Here is a 17,865-nt window from a genome sequence, read left to right on the forward strand (position 1 = left end):
TGCCCAGAAAGTGGTTTTTAGGCAGTTTTGAGTCTTCTAGTTGCTGTTTTGGGTTTTAGGATTGTTTAAGTGTTTTAACTTTTAGTTTTGCATTCTTTGAGTCGAGTTTAGTGTTTTAAACTTTGTTTTTGAGTTTTTAAGTCAGTTTCCAAGTGTTTAGCAATCCCTCCTAATCCCCGGTCTAGAACGATCCCTACTTACATCTTTACTACAATTTGACAAAAAGAGGGTTTAATTTGTGTGCTTATCTATTTCGCATCAAATTTTTGGCGCCGTTGCCGGGGATTAGCAATTTTGCTAATCCCTTGGATTGTTTTTGTTTCTTTTATTTCACTTTGTTTCTGACTTTGTTTAAGTTTCTGACCTAATTTTGTTTCTTGTTTCTTAGGTACTAATGTATGACTAGAAGCTCTCAACTGATTCGTGCGAACATCTTGGATTTTGACGACGATTTTGAGAGGAAGTTGAGAAGAGCTAGAAACCAGCAAGAACACCATCCACCAAATTCCGAATCTGACCTTGAAGAAAACGTACAAGAAGAGAAAGAGGAAGCCACGGCAGGGATATTTGAAGAAGTCCAAGGCATGGCGGTGGACAACCGTACACTCAAGGAGCTTTCCGCCTCAGGTTTGGATAATGCCGCACCCTTGTGCATTCAATACGGGGCTGCCCAAGGTAAGACGGATGAGTTTGAATTAAAGTCAAGTTTGCTTCATCATATTCCTAAATACCATGGCTTGTCCATGGAAGATCCTAACAAACATTTGAAAGAATTTGAAGTAGTTTGCTCTAGTATGACTCCCGTCACTGTTGACGGAAATATCTTGAAGATGAAGGCTTTTCCATTCTCTTTGATGGATAAAGCCAAAGATTGGTTATATGAGTTAGCTCCCGGCACTGTCACTTCTTGGGAGAGTATGAAGAGAGCGTACTTGGAGAAGTTCTTTCCAACTTCTTGCATCATCCTCCTACGCAAAAAGATAAGCGGAATCCAGCAAGAAGAAGGTGAGTCTTTTCCTACGTATTATGAACGATTTAAATCAGTTGTTGCTTCTTGTCCACAGCATCAGATGAAGGAGGAGTTGCTCTTGCAATATTTCTACGAGGGTCTCCTACCTCTAGAACGTAAAATGCTTGATGCTTCGGCGGGGGGAGCATTGGTGGACAAAACACCCACGGCTGCCAAGGTCTTGATTGCTAATAGAGCGTTGAACGCTCAACAGTACGAGGGTGTAGGCCAAAGAGGACCCCCACGGCACCAAGTACATGAGGTAAGTTCAACGTCCGATCTTCATTCACAATTGGCTAATCTTACGTCTATTGTTTCACAAATGGCCGAGGGAATGAAGATGCAAGGACCTGTGGTATGTGGCGTATGTTCTATCCAAGGACATGCCTCCGAAAAGTGTCCTCAACTCATTGAGAATGGCGGATGGGAGAGTGCGAATGCCATTGGGTTTCAAAGCCAAAATCAGTCAAGACATGATCCATACTCCAACACGTATAATCCAGGGTGGCGAGACCACCCAAATTTCAAGTGGAGGGATTCCCAGCAACCTCAGAACCAAGGAGGCTTTAGGCAACAACCCCCGGGGTTCTTTCCCAAAACTTACGGCCCACCCCAAAATCAAGCCCAATCCGGCCCAAGTGCCTCAGGTACGTCTCTTGACAATGATGCACTTCTTAAGATACTAATTAAGTTGTCTAATGGGCAGGAAGATCAAGCGAACGCTATGCAAAACCAAGATAAGAGGGTGGATCAACTTGAGAAACAAATTGGGTAGATTGCCGAGTTTGTAGGTAAGTTTCGAGATCCCGGACAACTCCCTAGTTCCACCATTCCAAATCCGAAGGGAGGTTTCGAATCAGCCAAAGAAATCACCCTAAGAAGTGGTAAGGAAGTTGGGGCAGGTCCTACATCAAAAACAGGTCATAACGAGGATGAAATTTTGCAAATGGAAGAGGAGGAAACAAGGTTGCCCACTAGGAAGAGGATGTCGACTAAGGAAGTGGTAAAGGTAGGTGAGAATGTGTCCGCCATCTTGCAACGCAAACTACCTCCCAAATGCAAGGATCCAGGTAGCTTTACCATTCCTTGTGTCATTGGGAATATTAGATTTGAATCTGCCATGCTTGACTTAGGTGCTTCTATAAATGTTATGCCATATTCCATTTATGCATCTATGAACTTAGGAGCATTGAAAAATGATGGGGTAATAATACAATTGGCCGATAGATCTAACGCCTATCCAAAGGGAGTTTTGGAAGATGTTCTTGTGCAGGTTAATCATTTGGTCTTCCCGGCGGATTTCTATGTCCTCGAAATGGATGAATCGGACCATGCTCCTTCGCTGCCCATTCTACTTGGAAGGCCATTCATGAAGACGGCCCGGACGAAGATTGACGTGTATAGTGGAACTTTGTCCATGGAATTCGATGGGGAAGTTGTTAATTTTAATCTTTCTGATTCCATTAAATACCTTAGTGAGGACCATTCATGCTTTTCTATTGATATAATTGACTCTTTGGCGCAGGGATATCTCGACGATTTGAATGACGATGCGCTTGAAAAAGTCATTACACGAGGCATGGAACTCAAAACAAAGGGGGCAGATTGCATGCATGCCCACGGCATACAAGAGTCATCCCATACCGTGCCCCCTAGTGAGGAATTACTTGAAGTTGTGGCTGCCCTTGAGTCCTCACCTAAGCTTGATGGTAAGTATACTAACCGTGAGTCCATTCCCATTTCGACTAACAAATTGCTTCCATCTATAATTCAGGCACCTATCCTTGAACTCAAGCCTTTGCCAAGCCATTTGAAGTACATTTTCTTGGGGGAAAATGAAACACTACCTGCCATTATTTCCTCCTCCCTCACGGCACAAGAGGAGGAGAAGTTGCTTCGAGTTTTGAAGGAATTCAAATCTGCCCTAGGTTGGACATTGGCCGATATCAAAGGTATAAGCCCTACGACTTGTATGCATCACATATTTCTTGAGGAGGGGGCTAAACCAACTAGAGAGGCTCAACGCCATCTTAACCCTCCGATGATGGAAGTAGTGAAAAAGGAGATAATCAAACTTCTAGATTGTGGGGTGATTTATCCCATCTCCGATAGTCGTTGGGTTTCACCTATCCAATGTGTGCCAAAGAAATCCGGAGTGACAGTTGTGGAAAATGCCGAGAATGAGCTTGTACCCATGAGGATTCAAACCGGTTGGCGTGTGTGCATTGATTATAGGAAGATAAACGCCACCACAAGGAAGGATCACTTCCCTTTGCCGTTCCTAGACCAAATGTTGGAAAGGTTAGCCGGTCATTCCTTTGATTGTTTTCTTGATGGATATTCAGGTTATAACCAAATTGTCATTGCCTCGGATGATCAAGAAAAGACCACTTTTACTTGTCCCTTTAGAACGTTTGCATACCGACGCATGCCATTTGGCTTGTGCAATGCTCCTGCCACGTTTCAAAGGTGTATGGTAAGCATATTTTCGGATTATGTTGAAAAGATTATTGAGATATTCATGGATGATTTTAGTGTGTTTGGTGATTCATTTGACAAATGCTTGGATAATCTCACTTTAATCTTGAAACGTTGTGTTGAAACAAACCTTGTGTTGAATTGGGAAAAATGTCACTTTATGGTTAAACAATGTATTGTTTTGGGTCATATAATCTCTGAAAAAGGAATTGAAGTTGATAAGTCTAAAGTAGATCTTGTACGTTACTTACCCTCTCCGACTTCGGTTAGAGAGGTTCGTTCGTTTCTTGGCCATGCAGGATTTTATCGTAGGTTTATCAAAGATTTCTCGAAGATAGCACAACCTCTTTGCCGACTCCTACAAAAAGAAGTGGCGTTTGAATTCACCAAGGAGTGCACGGAATCATTCAAACAACTCAAGGAATTGTTGACCACGGCACCCATCATTGTTCCACCGGATTGGAGTCTACCTTTCGAGCTCATGTGTGATGCGTCCGACTATGCTTTAGGAGCTGTTTTAGGACAAAGAAAGGACAAGAGGCCGCATGTCATTTACTACGCCTCCCGGACGTTGAACGATGCACAATTGAACTACTCCACTACGGAAACAGAACTCCTTGCCGTTGTCTTTGCTTTAGATAAATTTCGATCATATCTAATTGGAACTAAAGTAATTGTTTTTACTGATCATGCAGCTCTGAAGTACTTGCTCACCAAAAAGGAGGCCAAGCCACGGCTAATTCGATGGATATTGCTACTTCAAGAGTTCGACATAGAAATTCGGGACAAGAAGGGAAGTGAAAACGTGGTGGCTGACCACCTAAGCCGAATGGTGCATAATGAGGAGTCTTTGCCGATTTTGGAGACATTCCCCGATGAACAATTGCTGTCCATTAAGGTTAGTGCACCTTGGTATGTCGATATTGTTAATTTTTTGGTGTCAAAACGTATTCCAAGTGAGTTCACTAGGCACCAACGTGATAAACTTAGGCATGATGCACGGTTTTATGTGTGGGAGGATCCGTACTTATGGAAATTTTGCCCCGATCAGATTATACGTCGTTGTGTGCACAATTCTGAATGTCATTCAATTTTGAGTTTTTGTCACACATACGCATGTGGAGGGCATTTTGGCACACAACGCACAGCCCTTAAGGTGTTACAATGTGGATTTTATTGGCCTAGTATTTTTAAAGATGCTAAAACTTTTTGCTTAACATGTGATAAATGCCAACGAATGGGTGGTATTAGTGCAAAGGACCAAATGCCGCAGGTTTCTATCCTAAATGTTGAAATTTTTGATGTTTGGGGTATTGATTTTATGGGTCCTTTTCCTTCTTCGTATGGTTTTACATATATTTTGCTTGCGGTTGATTATGTGTCGAAGTGGGTGGAAGCAAAGGCCACCCGAATTAATGATTCTAAAGTGGTTGCAGATTTTATTAGAACTAACATTTTTGCAAGATTCGGAATGCCACGAGTGATCATTAGTGACGGAGGGTCACACTTTTGCAATCGGACCATTGAAGCGTTATTGAGGAAATACAGTGTCACCCATAAGGTTTCTACACCTTACCATCCTCAAACGAATGGCCAAGCCGAGGTTTCCAACCGAGAGATCAAGCAAATCCTAGAGAAGACCGTTGGGCCAACAAGGAAGGATTGGAGCTTACGGTTAGATGAGGCACTTTGGGCGTATCGTACGGCATACAAAACCCCCATTGGGATGTCCCCCTTCCGACTTGTCTATGGCAAGGCGTGCCATCTTCCTGTTGAATTGGAGCACAAAGCACTTTGGGCTATCAAGAAGTTTAACATGAACCTCGAGGAAGCAGGAAGTCAAAGGAGATTGCAATTGAATGAGCTTGATGAGATACGGCATGAGGCGTACGATAATGCAAGCATTTACAAGCAAAAGACCAAAACTTTCCATGACAACATGATCCGTGGGAAATCATTCTCAATTGGGCAGAAAGTGCTATTGTTCAATTCCCGTTTACGTTTGTTTCCCGGTAAGTTACGTTCTAAGTAGATTGGACCGTTTGTTATTACTAACGTATCTTCTTATGGTGCCATCCAGATTCAAAGTCTCAAAACAGGTCATGAATTCCAAGTGAACGGACACCGTTTGAAGCCATATTATGAGAACTTTGTTGAACAAACCGTGGAGGATATTTCTTTGGGTGTCGTGGGCACAAATGGAGAGTGAATGGGCTTTTCGTCCGGCTGTACGACGTTAAAGAAAGCGCTACTTGGGAGGCAACCCATGCAATTCAACAAAGGAAGCCCAAGGAATCACTCCAATTCCAGATTTGCGTTCCTAAACCCTTCTCTTTGTTGTGTATTTCGTTTCTGCCATGTTTAGTATGTTAGTTGCTGTTTGTTTGTTTGTTTGTTATTTGTGTGAGTTATGCCTTAAAACATTGAGGACAATGTTTGAGTTAAGTGTGGGGGTAACCAAAGTGTTTTCTTGCAAATTCGTAGGGTTTTGTCACCCATAATTTCAAATGTTGTTTCTTGCTGTTTTTAAGTGTTTTTGAGTAGTTTTGGTGTGTTTTAGTGTGTTTTGATGCAAAAATCCGAAAATCACATAACAATTTGAAAAATTTGTTTTAAAAACCCAAAAAGAGTTGTTTTTGTGTGTTTGTTTGTGTCTTAGGGTACCTTCCAACACAATGATGAGGATTCGGTTTGTAATTACATGGCTGCTAAAGAGAGTGATTAACATGGATGAAAGTTTGATCTACTCTTTGTTTATGCTTAGTTGTGGTTATAACTTATGAATTCACATGCAATCATAAAGAAAAAAAAAAAAAAAATCAGTTTTTGTAACATGCTTGAAGGAAGGAACTCAAACTAACGCTACAACCTTGTGAGACTTGAGCCTAAACGTTTATTTGGAGAGTTAAAATCTGTGCATTCTTTGTTTTCTAAAGTCGTTGCATGATCTCATTATTCTTTGCTTGGTTGCTACTTAGAAGGCGTTTCATCATTTAGTTCCAAATGCTAGAACTCATGCCCATTTCATTCAAAGCATGTTATTGATTTGCATAACACACATTCAAGATGAAGTTGTGTAGTGACCACCATCTTAGCCAAAAAGCCGTGTGCCCTATGTCATTATGTTTTGTAGGTTTTTAACCCCATTGAGCCTTGTTAGCCTTCATTATTTGTTAACTCATGTTTCCTCACCTAGCCTAGATTAGGACTATCCATACCCTTGTTCTTGAAGCATAGCAAAGCATGATTCAAATTGAAGTCCTTTTGATTTATGTTGGCAGAAAACAAGTGTGGGGGAAGTGTTTTTCATGAGGAATTGTGTGCTATAGGCACGAAAAAAAAAAAAAAAAAAGAAAAAAAAATTCGTGGAAAAAGAAAAAAAATGAAGAAAAAGTTGAAAAGTTGAGAAAAAGAGTTCCAAAGTATTGTTTGTTGAAGTAAGGGTCCAAAACAATGAATTCGGCCCTAAGGAGTTGTCTAAATCTTTCCCTTGTGTTTTAAAGTTAATTTCTGCAATCTAAGTGAATTCTAAGTCTCAATTTCATTGGTTTGCTTACTATTGCTTGAAGAACGTTTGTTTTCCCTATCCTTTCCTTGTTAACCAACACCCCAAGCCCCATTACAACCCTTAACTTCTATCTTGAGTGTTATGTGTTTCAATTTGTGGAGTTTGAATTTGGTATGAGCATATGGTGTCACTGGTTCTCGCATCTAAGTAGTAGCATTCCATTCATGAGATCATATCTAAACATGCTTCTTAACTCTAGAAATTGCATTCGTTGTGAAACATATATGTGAGCATTCGTTTTCATATCTACATCAATCTTCTCACATATGACTACTATAGGGTGTGGAGTTAGAAAATCTGAGTGAAAATAGAGTGTATATCTTGTAAGGAATTGAGGGAATTCTCTAAGGCATGTTACTACATTCAAAGCATTTGTTTAATTGATTACTTGTGAACAAGTGAGTAGTGGCTTTAATTAAGTATGTGCTTGTGTAAAGAGGACTCAAATCTGTGGGGATAACGATCTTTAACATGTCATGTGCATTGGAAATCCCTGAGGCAAATGTTGGAAGGTTTAGGTTTTGTTTTGGTTAGTTTGTTTCGTTTTGTTTTCTTTCTTTTGTTTGTTTTGCTCGAGGACTAGCAAAAGCTAAGTGTGGGGGAAATTGATAGGAGCATATTTATACGACTTAGTTAGCTTGTTTTCTTGCATTTAATTAGCTAAACTATGTTAATTATAGTGTTTAAAGTTATTTTCGTGCAATTTCAGGTTTTAGTGTCAAAGTATGCAAAAAGAAGCAATTTGGAGCATTCTAGAGCATTTTTGGGCCAAGATTGGATAGTGCAAGCATGGTGGCATGAGGATGGACGAATTTGAAAGGCTTGAATTCAGTTAGGGAGTTGCAAGGGGGCCTAAAAACTTGATTTCTAGAAGGCTACATTTCAGCCACATGCACTCCCATCCTTTAATCCATTGCAGCCACATGCACTTCCATCCTTTCATCATTGCATCACAAATCAGCCACATGCACTTTGTCTTTCATCATTGCATCATTGCACCACAAATCAGCCACATGCACTTTGCCTTTTCATCATTGCACCACAAATCAGCCACATGCACTCCCATGCTCTCCCATTAATTAATTCAAGTCCATATCTGATTTCCCTAGGGTTCTAAGTGCCTATATATACTCATATTAACCCCTAGATCAGATCACCACCTCTCATACACATTCATTCACGCCAGAAATTCATTCCCTCTCTCTAACACAGCCATACTTCACCATTCTTCATATTTTCTGCCCAAAAACACTCCTTGCCTTCCCCTACATCCATCCCTACCCTAAACACATCATTCTACATCATCCATAACCCCCAAAACTCACCAAAACCCCTTGTGCCGCAGCAACTAGAGGAGAAGAGGCTTAAACGTTCATACAATTCAAGACTGAGTTGTTGGAATTTTTAGGTGTACTTCGATTCTTGTTTTCAATGTTTACTTTGTTATTACTCTCTAAGTTTGTTGTAATCATGAGTGGCTAAACCCCCTTGGTTAGGGGGGAATTCGAAACCATGTACATGCTTGCAATATGATTTGATTACATTCAGTTGTTATTTCATAAGTTGTGGATTCAATTCGTTCATCTATTTGATTGATAACTTATTTGTGTATGTTGATTGAGAGTGCACGCTTAGTTTTCATGCATGAATATGATGCTAGATTATGAGGGAGTTTCACCTAATAGTTACAATCTTATAATCACAAGTAGTGAAGGTCGCTTGAAAACGATCGCGTTGAATGAATTCTTAGCATAAGTTTCATGCAATTCATTCATAGTAACGAATGCTTCGTCAATGCTTATGTTTTTCATAGAACTTAATGATTCTTGCTTGTATCTCTATTATGCAATTCATGTAGGGAACTTGTAGGGAATGTTTTGGGTTGTCGTATGCAATCATCCAACTTAATAACTTGTGGAAAAACTGAGGGTTAATTAGTGCAATTCACGGTTAATTTGGGGCGTTGAGTATTTATAATTTATTGGAAGAACAACTGAAAATCGTTTTGTTTGCAAGTGTGACATGTGTGGAGAAGAACCTCCTAACTAGCCTTTTATCCATCCTTTTTATCCAAAAACATTCTACAATCTGTTTAGTTTAAAGTTTCTGTTTTATGTTAAATTTCGTCCAAAACAAATCCCCCTTTAATTTGAAGTCTTAGATTAGTTAGAAAGTGTTTTGATTTGTGTTTCTAAGTATTTTGATTCAAGTTTTCATCCAATTTCGTCCAAATTAGTGTAGGTGCTCAAAACTGCCCAGAAAGTGGTTTTTAGGCAGTTTTGAGTCTTCTAGTTGCTGTTTTGGGTTTTAGGATTGTTTAAGTGTTTTAACTTTTAGTTTTGCATTCTTTGAGTCGAGTTTAGTGTTTTAAACTTTGTTTTTGAGTTTTTAAGTCAGTTTCCAAGTGTTTAGCAATCCCTCCTAATCCCCGGTCTAGAACGATCCCTACTTACATCTTTACTACAATTTGACAAAAAGAGGGTTTAATTTGTGTGCTTATCTATTTCGCATCAGCGTTGGCCCATGTTGGACACAGAGCCAGCGCACTGAACACTAAGAGCCAGGGACTCTTGAGCTGCCAACTCATCGGACCGTCCTAAAAGCAGCTGACTATCTTTGGGAGTGAGGAGGTTTCGAGCTACTATCGTAGCTGTTGTTGCATCCGTCATCATGGAGTCTTCACCTGTAAGAGGACCGTTAGAAGATAAAAAAGAAGGGCGCCATACATTACCTTGACGGGGCGCAACCGGATCGCTGCTGAGACTCAAATCTAAGCAAAGGTTCGATGAGTTAGCCATTTTTCAAAGGTGTTCAAAAAGAAGGGTTGGATGGAGAAAAATTTCAAAGGGCAGGAGACGATTTTCACAAATGGGCAGTCTTCAGAGTGTGTATGTTGGTGGTGATCGATACCTCTATAAAAAGCCAAGGCAACACGACCACCGATTCGAAGAGCTGGTTTTTCCTGCGTAAGTTAGGCGACGCTTTCTCGGCTTTTCAGAAAACGCGTTCAACTTTGTCAAAAGATCTCCGACAAAGTTAAAAACACGTGGAGGTCGGCGATGCTTTCTCGACTTTTCAGAGCACGGATGCCACTTTGTCAAAAGATCACGTGGAGGCCATCATCGCAACTACACACTTTTGCCGACAAGCGCAAAGTTCGGCGACGCTTTCTCTGCTTTTCAGAAAACGCGTGCAACTTTGTCAAAAGATATTTGACAGAGCCGCATCCGCACTACTACGTGTCGTTCAGAAAGCGAAGGGGCGTCGTTCAGAAATCGAAGGGGCGCCTGCTCAGAAATCGAAGAGTCGTCACTATTTCAAAAAGCCTGATTTGCGGGATCAAAACGTTTGTCGACAACGGTAAAAGAACAGTACCACCACTTGTTATTGGGAAATCCCTATATATGTCAACCTTCATCTTTTATGGCAAGGCATACCTGAAGATAATGCCCAACTCTTCCTCTCCTATGAGGGCGCACTCCCAGCAAAGCCTTTCGAAATACTCAATTTTTTCTTCTTCCCCAAAGATGATACCAGATGCCTAGAGTACAGATGACCCAGGAGGAAACGGTAGATTGAAGCATGTGGAGACAAGCACAACAAATACATGTGCTGATTCATTCACCGCTTCTTCAAAAGCAAAGGTATCTCATATCATCAAGGTCAAAAGCAAAAGTATATCATATCATGCTCTTTCCCTGTCTTTTTCTTTGTCCTTGTTCTTACTCGCATGGCAAAGTGAAAGAAGCAATCAGCCGGCACTTGGAGTCAGTCTTCCGATCTGGTTCCGACTGCCTGGAATCTATTCCCTGGTTGCTTACCTAGCGTTGCTCTCGAGTAGTCATCTTCAACGGTTGATACACTTCCAGAGAAGGGACCACTTCTGCAAGGGGGAGCAAGTAAGGCAAGTAAAAATGATACATTGAAGCATGTGGAGACAAGCGACAAATGCATATGCTGAGCTATCCTCTAACCCTCTTCAATACGAATTGGAAAGATTGAACAAAGAAACAGATAAAAGGAGGAAGCTCAGACCTTCGGGGGAGACCAAAAGAATCCTGCTGCCCAGTTCAAGAGTAGCACAAAGGAAAATCAACGAGTGGAGGAGACCAAAAGAATCCTCCAGCCCAGTTCAAGAGTAAGCCTGTGGAATCACCAAGATCAACCCATGCATTCAACAAAGGAAGACCGAGAAAGCACTCCAATTCCAGATTTGTGTCTCTAAACTCTTCTCTTTGTTAGTTACATTCTGCCATGTTTAGTATGTATAAATGCTGTTTGTGTGTTTACTTATGTTTTATGTAAATCTATGCTTAAAACATTGAGGACAATGTGTGATTTAAGTGTGGGGGGGGGGGGTAACTAAGTATATTTGATGCAAATTCGTGGGATTTTATCACCCATAACTTCAAATGTTGTTCTTTGTTGTTTTAAGGTGTTTTTAAGATGTTTTAGAGTGTTTTAGTATGTTTTGTTTTTATAACTCCGAAAATCACATAAAAATTTGAAAAACATGTTTTGAAAAGCCTAAAAAGAGTGGTTTGAGTCGTTTTTGTGTGTTTGTGTCTTAGGGTATCTTCCAACACAATGATAAGGATTTGGTTTGTAATTGCATGACTGTTAAAAAGAGTTATGAACATAGAGAAAAGTTTGATTTACTCTTGGTATATGCTTGGTTATGGTTATAATGTATGACTTCACATGCAATCATAAAAGAAAAATTCGTTTTTGTAATATGCTTGAAGGAAGGAACTCAAACAAACGCTACAACCCTGTGAGACTCGAGCCATTACCTTCTTTGGAGAGTTATAATCTGTGATTCTTTGTTTTCTAAAAGTTGTTGCATGTTCTCATTATTCCTTGCTTGGTTGCTACTTAGTATGCAATTGTATCATGATAGAACTAAATGCTAGAACTTATATCCGTTTCATTCAAAGCATAACATTGATTTGCATAACATATATCAAGATGAAGTTGTGTAGTTGCTACCATAGCCAAATAGCCTTACTTCCCATATTTCGTATTTGTTGTAAGTTTTAACCCCGTTGAGCTTTGTTTAGCCTTTATTCTTTGTTTACCCACATTATCCTCACCTAGCCTAGTTTAGGACAATCCACACCCTTGTTCTTAAAAGATAGTGAGCATGACTTAAATGAATTCCTTTTGAGTTACATTATGCAAGAAAATGAGTGTGGGGGAGGGAAAGTTTGTTCTTAAGTTTATATGTTTGTTTTGAGATTCAAAAGAAAAGAAAAAAAAAATTGTGAAAAACATATGAAAAAGAAAAACAGAAACAAGAGAAGAAAGAAAGAAAGAAAAAGAGCTTGTTCTCCCTTTTTGTTCAAAAGTTGAGTTTTCATTCAAAAGTGAATTCTAAGTTGATTCAATTGCTTTGCTCACTATTTCTTTAAGAACCTTTGTTTTCCACATCACTTCTTTGTTAGCCAAACACCCCAAGCCCCATTACAACCCTTATGCTTCTATCTTGAGTGTTATGTGTTTCAATTTGTAGAGTTTGAACTTGGTATGAGCTTATGGAATCACTGGTTCTCGTTCTAAGTAGTAGCATTCCATTCATGAGATCATATTCATATTATTGTCGTAAATCCAGAAAATGCTTTCTTTGATATAACATATGTGAGTGTTAGTCTTCATATTTACATCAATCTTCTCACATATACCTAGTGTAGGGTGTGAAGTCAGAAAATCTGTGTGAAAATAGAGTGCATTCTAGTGAGGAATTGAGCAAATTCTCTAAGGCATGTTACTACATTCAAAACATGGTTTTAAATGCTTAATTGTGAACTAGTATGTGGTGACTATGAGTAAGAATGTACTTAAGTGTAAAGATGGCTAAAATCTGTGGGAATAATGATTTTTAACTTGTCATGTGCATTGGAAATCCCTGAGACGATTGTTGGAAGGTGTAGGTTGTGTTTTGTTCGTTTTGTTTTGTTTTTGGTTTCTTTTGCTTTGTTTTGCTCGAGGACTAGCAAAAGCTAAGTGTGGGGGAATTTGATAGGAGCATATTCATGCGACTTAAATGGCTTGTTCTCGTGCATTTACGTTATGTTTCTTTAGTTATTTTAGTCCTTTATGCTTCTTTTGTGTGTTTTCAGGTTCTAAGGGCAATGTATGCAAAAGGATGCATTTTGGAGCCTTTTGGAGCAAATTAGAGATTGGAATGAATATCATATGCTTAAAGCCAAGTAGATGGACGAAATTGAAGACCAAAGGAGGCTAGGAATAAATAAAGAGATGAAGAAATGAAAATGAAGAACAAAGAGTTCACATTCAGCCACACTCCCACATGCATTCATCATCATTCACCCTAGCTTTAATTCACATGCTTTCCCAACAAATAAAACAGCCATTCCACATGCATTTCCAACCCACATGTACCCTTTAATCATTTAACCTAGCTGTCATTGCACATGCATTCCTTTAATCCACATGCATCTCCATAAACCATCAACACATGCACCCATCACCCAACACTCCCCTTGCCGTGCACATCATCATAAACAATCAGCCATTCCACATGCATTTCCACCCACATGCTTCATAATCATTCAACCAACTTTGCACATGCATTCATCATTTAACCTAGCTGTCATTCCACTTTAATCCACATGCATTCCCTTCATAAATCAGCCACATGCACTCATAATCATTCAACCAACTTTGCACATGCATTCATCATCACAACCTAGTTGTCATATTCCCTCTTTTCTTCCTTCATTCACCTATAAATAAGCATCCATTGCATTCATTCCCATTCATTCACCATTCACGCCAGAAATTCATCCCCTCTCTATAACACATCCATACTTCACCATTCTTCATATTTTCTGCCCAAAAAGAAGCCTTGAAGTCCCCTACATCCATCCCTATCCTAAACACATCATTCTACACCATCCATAACCCCCAAAACCTATCCTTAGACCTTGTGCCGCAACAAAGAGGAGGAGAATGGCCTAAACGTTCATACAATTCAAGTTTGAGTTGTTGGAATTTTTAGGTGTTTCTTTTCCTTGATTTCAATGTTTAATTTCAATTCTCTTTGTTTTGTGCGTATGACGAACTAAACCCCCCCTTGGCTAGGGGGGGATTCGAAATATATGTTTATGCTTGCATTTTGATTTGATTACTTCTAATTGCGTTTCATAAGTTGTGGATTCAATTTGTTTAACTGTTTGATTGATAACTTATTTATGTATGTTTATTGAGAGTACACGCTTAATTTTCATGCATGAATATGACGCTAGAATATAAGTGAGTTTCACCAAATAGTTACGAACTTATATTCACAAGTAGTGGAGGTTGCTTATAAACAATCGCGTTAAATGAATTCTTGGCATAAGTTTCATGCAATCATAGTAACGAAGGCCTCATCAACACTTATAATTTTCATAGAGCGTAATGATTCTTGCTTGTATCTCTATTATGCAATCATGTAGGGGACTTGTGGAGAATGTTTTGGGTTGTCGTAAGCAATCATCCAATTCAATAACGTTAGGAAGATTTGAAGGTTAATTAGTGCATCACGGTTAACTTGGGGTGTTGAGCATCATGGTTTATTGAAAAGCAATTGGAAATCGTTTTATTATGCAAGTGTAACATGTGTGGAGATGAACCCCTTGGCTAGCATCCATTCATTCCATTCCATCACATTCATACTTAAAATCTGTTTTAATTAGAATCTGTGCAATTAGTTTAATTTCGTCCAAAACTCAACCCCCCCTTACTTTAATGTCCAAATTAGTTAGAAAGTGTTTTAGTTTGTGTTTATAAGTGTTTTGATTCAATTTGTTATACAATTTCGTCCAAATTCACCAAAGTGCTCAAAACTGCCCAGAAAGTGTTTTTAAGGCAGTTTTGAGTGTTTTGGGTGATGTTTGAGTCTTTTGGTTTGTTTTAGTGTTTTAAGCGTTTAGTTTCGCATTCTTTGAGTTTAGTTTAGTGTTTTAAACTTTATTTTATGTTTTTAAGTCAGTTTCCAAGAGATTTGCAATCCCTCCTAATCCCCGGTTAAGAACGATCCCTACTTATACTTATATTACAATTGTCAAAAAGAGGGTTTAATTTGTGTGCGTATAATTCTCGCATCAAGAAGAACCTTCTAGCTAGCATTCATCCATATTTTCATCACATTCATATTTAGAATCTGCCCTAATTTACAATCTGTGCATTTTAGTTAATTTCGTCAAAAACTCAATCCCCCTTTACTTTAGTGTCCAATTTAGTTAGAAAGTGTCTTAGTTTGTGTTTATAAGTGTTTTGATTCATTTTAGTATCCAAATTCGTCCAAATTCACCAAAGTGCTCAAAACTGCCCAGAAAGTGTTTTTAAGGCAGTTTTGAGTGTTTTGGGGCTGTTTTGAGTCTTTTGATTTGTTTTAGTGTTTTAAGTGTGTAGTTTTGCATTCTTTGAGTCTAGTTTAGTGTTTTAAACTTTATTTTACGTTTTTGAGTCAGTTTCCAAGTGATTTTGCAATCCCTCCTAATCCCCGGTTAAGAACGATCCCTACTTATTCATATGCTACAATTGTCACAAGAGGGTTTTAATTTGTGTGCTTATTTAGTTCGCATCAAATTTTTGGCGCCGTTGCCGGGGATTAGCAACTTTGCTAATCCCTTGGATTGTTACTTTCTATTTATTTATTTATTTTGTTAAAGTTTCTGATTTTGTTTGGTTTTCCTTGTTTTAGGTACTAGTGTATGACTCGGAGTTCTCAACCAATTCGTGAGGATATCTTGGACTTTGACAGCGATTTTGAGAGGACTTTGAGACGAAGGAAGAAGCACCACGAGTCAAATCCACCAAGCCCGGAACCTGAGCTTGAAGAACAAGTCCTAGAAGAGGAAGAAGAAGCCACGGCAGGGATCTTTGAAGAACCACAAGACATGGCCGTAGACACCCGGACACTCAAGGAGCTTTCCGCTTCGGGATTGGATAATGCCGCACCTTTGTGTATCAAATATCCCCCACCTGCTGAAGGGAAGACTGAGGAGTTCGAGTTGAAGTCAAGCTTGCTCCACCATATTCCGAAGTACCATGGGTTGTCCATGGAGGATCCGAACAAGCATCTAAAGGAATTCGAGGTGGTGTGCTCAAGTATGACTCCCGTCAACGTCGACGGAAGTATTTTGAAGATGAAGGCTTTTCCATTCTCTTTAATGGACAAAGCAAAGGATTGGTTGTACGACTTAGCTCCCGGAACCGTCACATCGTGGGAGAGCATGAAGAGGGCATTTTTGGAGAAGTTTTTCCCAACTTCTCGAATCATCCTTTTACGAAAAAGGATAAGTGGAATTCAACAAGATGAAGGTGAGTCTTTTCCTACGTATTATGAACGTTTTAAATCTCTTGTTGCTTTTTGTCCACAGCATCAGATGAAGGAGGAGTTACTTCTGCAATACTTCTACGAGGGGCTCCTACCAACTGAACGACAAATGCTCGACGCATCAGCGGGTGAAGCATTGGTGGACAAGACGCCCATGGCTGCCAAGGTCTTGATCGCGAACCGAGCGTTGAACGCTCAACAATACGAAGGAGTAGAACAAAGAGGACCCCCACGGCAGCAAGTGCATGAGGTAAGTTCCACACCCGATATTCATTCATAGTTAGCTAATCTTACTTCCATTGTGTCTCAGATGGCCGAAGGCATGAGGATGCAAGGACCGATTGTATGCGGGATGTGTTCGATCCAAGGACATGCTACTGAGAAGTGCTCGCATCTAATCGAAAATGGTGGATGGGAAAGCGCAAACGCAGTTGGATTTCAAAGCCAAAACCAACCAAGGAATGACCCATATTCGAACACCTATAATCCAGGTTGGAGAGACCACCCGAACTTTAAATGGAGGGAGCCCCAACAACTACCACAACAAGGAGGCGATAGGCAACAACCCCCGGGCTTCTTCACCAAGCCATTCGCACCCACACAAGCACCTCCACAATCTGCCCAAACAAGTTCAGGTAACACTTTAGACAATGATACACTTCTTAAGTTACTAACGAATTTGTCTCAGGGGCAAGAGAATCAGGCCAAAGCAATGCAAAATCAAGAAAAGAGGGTGGATCAATTGGAGAAGCAAATTGGGCAGATTGCGGAGTTTGTAGGGCAATTCCGAGACCAAGGCAAGCTCCCTAGCTCAACCATTCCAAATCCGAAGGGAGGCTTTGAAACCGCCAATGCAATCACCTTAAGAAGTGGCAAGGAAGATGGAACCACCCCACAACCACCAAAATCAAGCCAAGATGAGGATGAAAAGCTGTTGCAAGAGGACGAGGGGAATGGCAAAGCTATGGCAAGGGTGGAGCAACCTTTGCCGCTGATGCCAGAATTATACGCACACAAATTAAACCCTCTTTTTGACAATTGTAGTATAAGTATAAGTAGGGATCGTTCTTAACCGGGAATTAGGAGGGATTGCAAATCACTTGGAAACTGACTCAAAAACGTAAAATAAAGTTTAAAACACTAAACTCGACTCAAAGAATGCGAAACTAAATGCTTAAAACACTAAAACAAAACAAAAGACTCAAACATCACCCAAAACACTCAAAACTGCCTTAAAAACACTTTCTGGGCAGTTTTGAGCACTTTGGTGAATTTGGACGAATTTGTGTAATAACTTGAATCAAAACACTTATAAACACAAACTAAGATACTTTCTAACTAATTTGGACAATACAAAGACTCAAAGGACTCAAAACAAGTTCAAAAGACTCAAAACTGCCTAAAAACACTAACTAGGCAGTTTCTGACCTTAAACCCAATTTTGGACGAATTTAAGATTATGGC

This window comes from the organism of the source record quoted next, unplaced genomic scaffold (assembly GCF_019419815.1).
Source record: "Pyrus x bretschneideri cultivar Hongxiangsu unplaced genomic scaffold, Pyrus_bretschneideri_v1 Contig80, whole genome shotgun sequence".
In the NCBI taxonomy this organism is placed as follows: Eukaryota; Viridiplantae; Streptophyta; class Magnoliopsida; order Rosales; family Rosaceae; genus Pyrus; species Pyrus x bretschneideri.